Below are 7,442 nucleotides of genomic sequence, written 5' to 3'. Positions count from 1 at the left end.
ATTGACCCCCCCCAAGTCCCAACTATGTGCAAGGCATTGTTCTCAGGGGTGGGAATACAGTGGTGCCCACCCAAGGCAAGGTCTTCACCCTCATGGGCAAATTTATATTCTGGTTTGGGGGAAGACAGCTACAAAATGAACAACAAAAATATTCTTTAGTGTTAATTGCTCGGTAGGGAATTCAAATGTGCTCAGAAATAGTAACAGTGTGGCTCTTTTGGATTTAGGGTGGCCAGGGAAAGACTCTCTGATGAAGTGAGATTTGAACTCAGTTCTGAAAGACAAGAGCGAGCCAGTCCTGCAAAGATCAGGATCAGGGACGTCAATAGTCCAGGCAAAAGGAACAGCAAGTGAAATGGCCCCAAGGTGGAAACAAGCTTGTGTTTTTGGGAGGGGCAGAGGTTAGTGTGTCCAGAACATGGTGGTCGAGGTCAAGAGGAGCTTGAGATGAAATTAGAAAGACAAGCAGGGGCAGATCCCATGGTGCCCTGAAGGCTATGATGAGGCCTTTAGCTTTTATTCCACATGTGATGGGAAGCCATCTATGTATTCAGAGCAGATAGAAAAAGTGTTTGATCTTATCAAGAGTAGAAGAAGCTTCATCCCAAGGTGTGCCTACAAGCGCGTTAGCCTCTCATGACCACTTAGCCATTTTGGGAATCTCTGATGTGTTAAAAAGCTGAATGTGTATGACGCATGGTGTCTTCCATTTACAATTTTTGAAACAGAAACGTATTGTATAAAAAGGAAACTGGAACCAACATTTATAGAATCCCTGAGGCTTATCTGTACTTCTGCCAAACACTTAAAATTACTCTAAAAGGATCTTCCCAAACAGTAGCATCTAGCTTAGTAACTTCTGGCTGGAGAGTCAAAGATATTTCAATATTTCTGTAGAACAAGGGAATCTCTTTTAAATAAAAACTTTTTTTTTTTTTTTTTTTTTTTTTTTTTTAAGTTCCAGACTTCTTTGAGAATCTGATCAATGCTATGGACTTTCTCCCCTGGAAAATGCTCTGCTTAGGATGAAGAAGGGGGTAAATCTGCGTCTCCATGCTTGTATGTCCTGACTGCCTGTGTGGCAGAGAGGGTTGCTCCCCGTGGCCAGCTCCACCGCTGCCATAGACCGCCCCAGACCTTGTGGGGATGCAGTGGAAGCTCCCCGTTTGGGGCGACTAAGTTCTTTATGGTTGGTCCATGCAACTTGTCCAGTCACCACTGGGAGCACAATCTCCCACAAGGGTTGAAATATACTTTAGGGCCTGATTTCTGCTCCAGGCAACAGAGGGAATTTTGAGGAGATGGCCTCTCCGCCTGTCAGGGAAGGATTCTTAATCATTCTTTCTGAATCAGGAAGCCTTTGGGCAACCTTCCGATGAGAAGCTACTGGCCCATCTCCCCAGAAGTGCATGTGTAGTCCATATTTACAGTTATAGGTAGAGAGTTTGCAGAATAGATTAGAGGGCATAGAACAATTTGAGTTTTAGGGAGTTTTCTCCTCTATCACATTTGTTTTGGAAATTGAGAGGCTGAGGCTCCCAAATGATAATTAAGTGGCCTGTCAGGGTAGAAACAGGGCTATGACTTCCCATTTTCCAGGATGATATGAATTCAAAGCAGACTCTTGTACTAAACAACTTGGGTTCAAACCCTGCCTTACCTCTAATGTGTCCTGGGACCTCCAGCAAGCTCCTTAAGTACTGTTGCACCGGACCTCCAAGATGGCGTTGATGGCAACAGGATAGCCTTGGCGGGACTTTGTCAAGAACAGATTCTGGGGGCGCCTGGGTGGCACAGTCGTTAAGCGTCTGCCTTCGGCTCAGGGCGTGATCCCGGCGTTAGGGGATCGAGCCCCACATCAGGCTCCTCCGCTATGAGCCTGCTTCTTCCTCTCCCACTCCCCTGCTTGTGTTCCCTCTCTCGCTGGCTGTCTCTATCTCTGTCGAATAAATAAATAAAATCTTTAAAAAAAAAAGAACAGATTCTGGTCAGTTAACAATTGCTAAGTCAATTCTGTTGATACTGTTTTGCAATGAAGGAAGGCCAGCTCAGAGAAGTGAAGTTATTTTGACAAGGACACAGGAAAGACATGATTAGAAGCTGAGCCTATCTACAAAGCCAGTGAGTGTCGTTCAGCCCCAGACTAGTGTTTTTTAAACTACAAGGCATGACCCTTTAGTGGGTCAGAAAATCAGTTTAGCAGGAAAAGAAAATCTGAGTGCATGATACATACCAGTAAATAGTATTTGATGACGCTTTCATATAGGTATATATGTGTATAGGTAAGTGTAACTATGTCTGTACTAGGTCTTAGGTTGAAAGCCATTATCCTTGACTACTAGTATCTCACAGAATTTATACACAAGTACGTGTATAAATTTATACACAAGTACAGGTTTCAGTGAGATCTCTATGTGTTGTAATCCATCCTGGGAGAGGCAGGGATTCCAGTTAGCTCAGGAAGACTCAGAAATAGGGAAATGGGCTATGAACTGTTCAGCACAGAAGAGGGGGAAGAAGGTAGGCCACAGTGACCTTGAGTCTAGATTAGAGCGGAAAGGACTTTTTTTTTTTTTTTTTAAGATTTTATTTATTTGACAGAGAGAAAGACAGCCAGCGAGAGGGAACACAAGCAGGGGGAGTGGGAGAGGAAGAAGCAGGCTCCCAGCGGAGGAGCCCGATATGGGGCTCGATCCCAGGACTCCAGGATCACGCCCTGAGCCGAAGGCAGACGCTTAATGACTGAGCCACCCAGGCGCCCCTGGAAAGGACTAATTCTTGGAACAAATATTCCCCAAGAGCATACTCTGTGCCAAGACTTTTGCTGGGCAGTGTTAGCTACACAGTGATGATTGAGTCAGTCCTGGTTTTTTCACTCATGGGGCTGTCTGTGCAGTGGAGACAGACCCGTCACCAGACAGTAAGAGACTAAAATGATCAGGGGTGGGATAGGGGAGACATTGGTCAGTTATCAACACTGTGTTGGGGGAAGCCCATGAATAAGGGATTCAGAGCAGCAAGTTCCAAGCTGGAAATCCATTAGCTAAGGTCTAGTTCAAGCATTAGGCTTACCTCTGAGGAAACTAAGGGCCACTTCTGGGCCGGATTGCCTGCATCACTCTCACAGACTTAGGTGGACCTAGGATTCTTCAACTCCCAGCTAGGGCTTCTGTAAGTATGCACTAATCAATGCATACCTGCCAAGCTCTGTGGCACACTGTAACCCAAATTCAGAAGGCAGCAAGCCCTACCCAACCTTTGAGAGAGAAGGGACTGACTGGGAGACAGATGTCTCACACTGCCTAGTACACTGGTTGACAAGTGGACCAGGATGTCTGCAAAGCTCTTTTCTTACAAGGCGATCTTAAGGCCTTTTTAGGACCAAGTTACCCCATTAAAAAAAAGTTATATCCCTATTTAATTGTACATATATGATGAGCAGGTAGGATTAATATTTTGGAGTCACAGAGTGTCTAATTGATATAAACTGCTCTATTTACATAAAAAAGTTCAATAGCCCAGTGACGCAGCTCTGTTTCCATTTTTGCAGATTTGGATACACAGGCACAGAAAACGGTCAAGTCTTCTGCCTACTATCACCAGTAAGGAAATGCAAAGCTGGGTTTATGAAGCTTCAGAGCCTGTGCTCACCATGACGGGACACAGTGAAAAGACAACTCTCCTAACCCCCGCTCCAGGGCTCTTTAAGAGCCTCGGAACCGGGAGGAAAGGCGAGATCACAGTAAAGCGAGATCAAAGCGTATGTAAATAAGGACCAGGGGCTGCCGGGAAGTATCACTGTGGCGAGCCTTTAGGGAAAGCGGGCGTCAGAGTCCTGCTGCGCCTGCGCAATCCTGTCTCTTCTTTCCGTCCGGCGCCTGCGCATGACACCTTGTTAGCCCACCTCGACCCAAACTTTCCCAAAGTACGCAGGCGTTCGGCTCTGAGTCGGCCTCCTGCCCTGCTTTGCGCTTGCGCTCTAGCGCTCTACGAGTTCATCTCTCGTTCTTTTACGTCAGTTCCTGTTTGTGGTGGGAGAAGGCGGTATTTCCGGCCAGAGGGTGGGAGGGGGCGGTAAGCGGGGGCTGGGGGGAGGGGGCGGGGGGGCCGCGCCGCGCGAGCCGTTGGGCCTGGCTCGGAGAAGGCGTTGCCGCTGCCGCTGCAGTTGCCGCCGCCAGGAAACACAAGGAGCTGGACCAAGCGCAGCGTGGCGATGGGCGGGAATAGAGCCCCGCCGGAGAGGCTGGGCGGCCGCCGGTGACAGGTGAGTGCGCCAGCGCGTGTCCCCGAGCGCCTCCCCCCGCGATGGTCGCGTCCGGACCCCCCGCAGTGCGGCGCTGGGCCGTACCACCAGTGCCCGCCGGGCGGGGACCGCCGTCCTCGAGCCCCCCCCTTCCGGGACTGAGTGGGGGCGGCTACGCGGGGGCGGTCGTACTACCCCTGAGGGGCCGGGGGCGGGGGCGGGGGCGGCTGGCCGTACCACTGAGGCGGCGCGGGGGGGGGCACACCAAAGTGCGGGGACCGAACCACTGAGAATCTGGGGGCTGAACCAGTGGGATGGGAAGGGAGCGCCTGCCGGGTGTGAGAGAGCTAAGCCATCGTGGTGGGGGGGCGCCTTACCAAGTGTAGGGGGCTGTACCTATTCGGGGCTGTGGGAGCAGTTCCTCTAACGTGTTTAGGGAGGTGGGGGGCTGCTGCGGAGGGAGCTGTACCAAGTGCGGCCGGGGTAGCGCCTTGTGGGTTATACCACTGAGGTGTTGGGGGGGCATCCTGAGAGCGTGGAGGAGCGCTGTATCAAAGGAGGAGGGTTGTGATGTTTAGAATCTTTGAGGGACGCGCGGGGGTGGGGGGGCAGACCCCAGTGGGTGTTCAGGGGAGTACTTTGGGAGGGTTGTGATGCGGAGTGTTGAGGAAGGGCTTTGCCTCCCGAGTTTGGTGGGTGGGGCTTGGGGGTTTGCACTGAGCCTGAGGAGGGAGGGTCACTATTGAACTTCTTAATAACTTTGGGGGAACTGGATGGTCGCTGGGATTGCTGGCTGTCCCACCACTTTTTCATATCATTAAACCTTATTTTAAGGTGTGTGGGACGCTTTGGCACATTCTTTGTTTCTATGGCAGGAGATGTCTTAGAAGCCTCTGTCTGAAGTTTTCTGAGCTTTCAGCTCCATATTAGGGAGGGGAGGAGGTATTGAACTTAGATTTGAGGAGCTGTGCCCCCTGGATCTGCTTGTTAAGACTTAAGAGGAAGGAGAGTTTGGAGGGACACCTCTCTGCCAAGGCAAGGTGGCTGGGGACGTCTTAATCTTTGAGACTCTGAAGACCCCCTTTCTCTCATTTGGGGGCTGCTTGGGCTCAGCAAGAGGCCTGGGCTAGAGTAGTCAGGTTGCTCCTCCATGGTCTGCCTTTCAACCTTGTCCTCTCTTCCCCTCTCAGAGAAGCACTGGGGAGTTCAGCCCTGGCCAGACCTTGCTTGGCGGTGGGTGCAGAGGAGCCAGGCACCAGTACAGATCATGGCAGTCTCCATCCTGGTCATGAGGCTGTTTGTGACTCCCTGGTTAGCTGTCCAGCCTCCTATCGTGTTTTCGCTCCCCACCAGGCGATAACAGTTGGTCTCACCATTAGGTGACAATGAGGCTGAGTGTTGTTTTCCCAGCTGTTCCTCTCTGCACAGGTCAAGGGGACTTGGGTGGGGTGCCCTAGCCCAGCCTGAACCAGGGAGGAAGGTTTCTCTGAAGAACTTAGGGTAGCCAAATCCCCCACAGATCTAGTTTCTCACTGTGGTCACTCGGTGGGTGCTTGGAGCCACTGCCCCTGCTCCCTAGGCCATCTCGTGACCTTGGCTTGCCCGGTAGCCTTTGCCCTGGGTCTGGAGTTCCCGGAGGGCTGGCTGCAGTCCCTGATTGACCCAGCTAACGTGGGCTGGTGATGTGGTCACAGGGGGCAGATAGTTGCTTCTGATCCACATCCTTGGCTTTCAAGTTGACTGGCTTCTCTAGTTATGGTTCCTAGAGAACAGTCCTCGAGGTCCTTGAGTCTCTTCGAGACTGTGGGGCTCTAGAATTTTTCTCCACTAGGGGTTTGTTTCTCTGGTCTCCTTCTGCCAGCTTTTAGAGGGTTTGCCTGATGGGGTTAACAGCAGCAATAAAAATCGCAATCATGAGATTGATGGCTGACGTTTTTTGAGTGTGTTCTGTGTTGCCACGCACTTTTCAGAATGCTTCATACAGATTAACTTGCTGAGTACATCCTAGAGCTGTAGGTACTGTTGCACGATCTCCGTGTTAGAAGGGAAACTGAAGCACAGAGAGGCAAGTCATTTCCAGAGCCAGTGAACAGCCGACGTTTATTGGCCGTCCACAGTATGTCAGGCATGTGGCAACCCTTTTACACACGTGAGCTCTTTTAAATCTCAGAAATGCATCTACCTAATAGGTATGGTTATACCCATTTTGTAGACTTCTGTGAGCTAGGTAGGAGTGTGGTACGCATTTTACAGATGAGGAGACTGAAACACCTGCTGTGAAGTGAAAGGATCGGCCTAATGTGTCACACCCAAAAGTAGTAAAACCAATACATGAACACCCCCCCCCCCCCCGGCCTGGTGTGGCCTCAGTGAACCTCTTGTCGACAAGTAACTAGAACCGTGGGTTAGTTGCTCCCAGCAGTGGATATGGTATCTCTCCTTTTTGCAGAATGAGACCTCGGGACTCAGGGGAAGAATTGCTTTGCCCTAGGACTGTCAGACCCTAGGGGGCAGGCTGAGCTGTGCACCTGGGTGGGCTTGCCTCTAGTGATGTGCGCTCTTTGTTCCCCAGGTCCCAAGCTGTAGTGGGTCTCTGGCACCTCAAAGGCCCTGCCCTGGACCCTGCCAGCTGCACCCTTGGGCATTTCCTTCCCCTCACCCTCTGAGCTCAGGGCTGTCGGCAGCCAGTCTGATAGATCTGGGCTTGCTGGTGTAATTTGGTCCCTTCTCAGAGTTGAGCCATGGTGTCTTTTAACCCAGTGCAGAGTGTGTGCTGGGAGCCCGGAGAAAACAGCAGGGGAGACATGCAGGGGGTGACGGGAGCTGTGTTAGAGGTCCCTGCCCAAGGATGGCGTGGTGGTCCGCATGCAAGTTCTGGAGCTATCGTGTTCTGGCTGTGTGACCTTGGACCTTAGTGTTCACCTGTTGTGCAGTGGGCACTGAACGGCACCCACCTCAGACTGTTGTGAGGACGAAACGAGTACACCCACGAGGAGCTCCTAGGATGGTGGCTGGCACTGTGCAGATGCTCAGTGGGCAGTCCTGAGCACATCCGTCCTTCCCCACACCCTCCCATCAGTCCTCTCAGGTGTCTTAGTGTCCAGCTCCCCAGCTGGCCCAGCCAGAATCCGGGAATCCGGTGTCCTGCTTTCTGACCTCTGTAAAGAGCTGCACCGAAATGATTCAGAGCATGGGGTTC

The 7,442-nt window shown here is 51.4% G+C and overlaps 1 protein-coding gene across 3 annotated transcripts in view; it reads left to right on the top strand.

Moving 5' to 3' along the window:
- The first annotated feature begins 4,076 nt into the window (after positions 1-4,076).
- Positions 4,077-7,442, top strand: part of AKT2 (AKT serine/threonine kinase 2) — a 48,656-nt gene continuing 45,290 nt past the window's right edge. For 2 of the 3 annotated variants that reach the window (XM_026482301.4, XM_057314391.1), the window contains exon 1: positions 4,081-4,264. The gene's annotated coding sequence lies outside the window, so the exon portion shown is untranslated. Of the gene's footprint in view, positions 4,265-7,442 lie in introns of all 3 variants that reach the window. The other variant, XM_026482299.4, reaches the window with a different exon arrangement.

Source organism: Ursus arctos, unplaced genomic scaffold, assembly GCF_023065955.2.
Source record: "Ursus arctos isolate Adak ecotype North America unplaced genomic scaffold, UrsArc2.0 scaffold_19, whole genome shotgun sequence".
Lineage (NCBI taxonomy): Eukaryota > Metazoa > Chordata > Mammalia > Carnivora > Ursidae > Ursus > Ursus arctos.
Note: the sequence above shows the minus strand (reverse complement) of the source record. Positions and strands in the feature narration are given on the sequence as shown.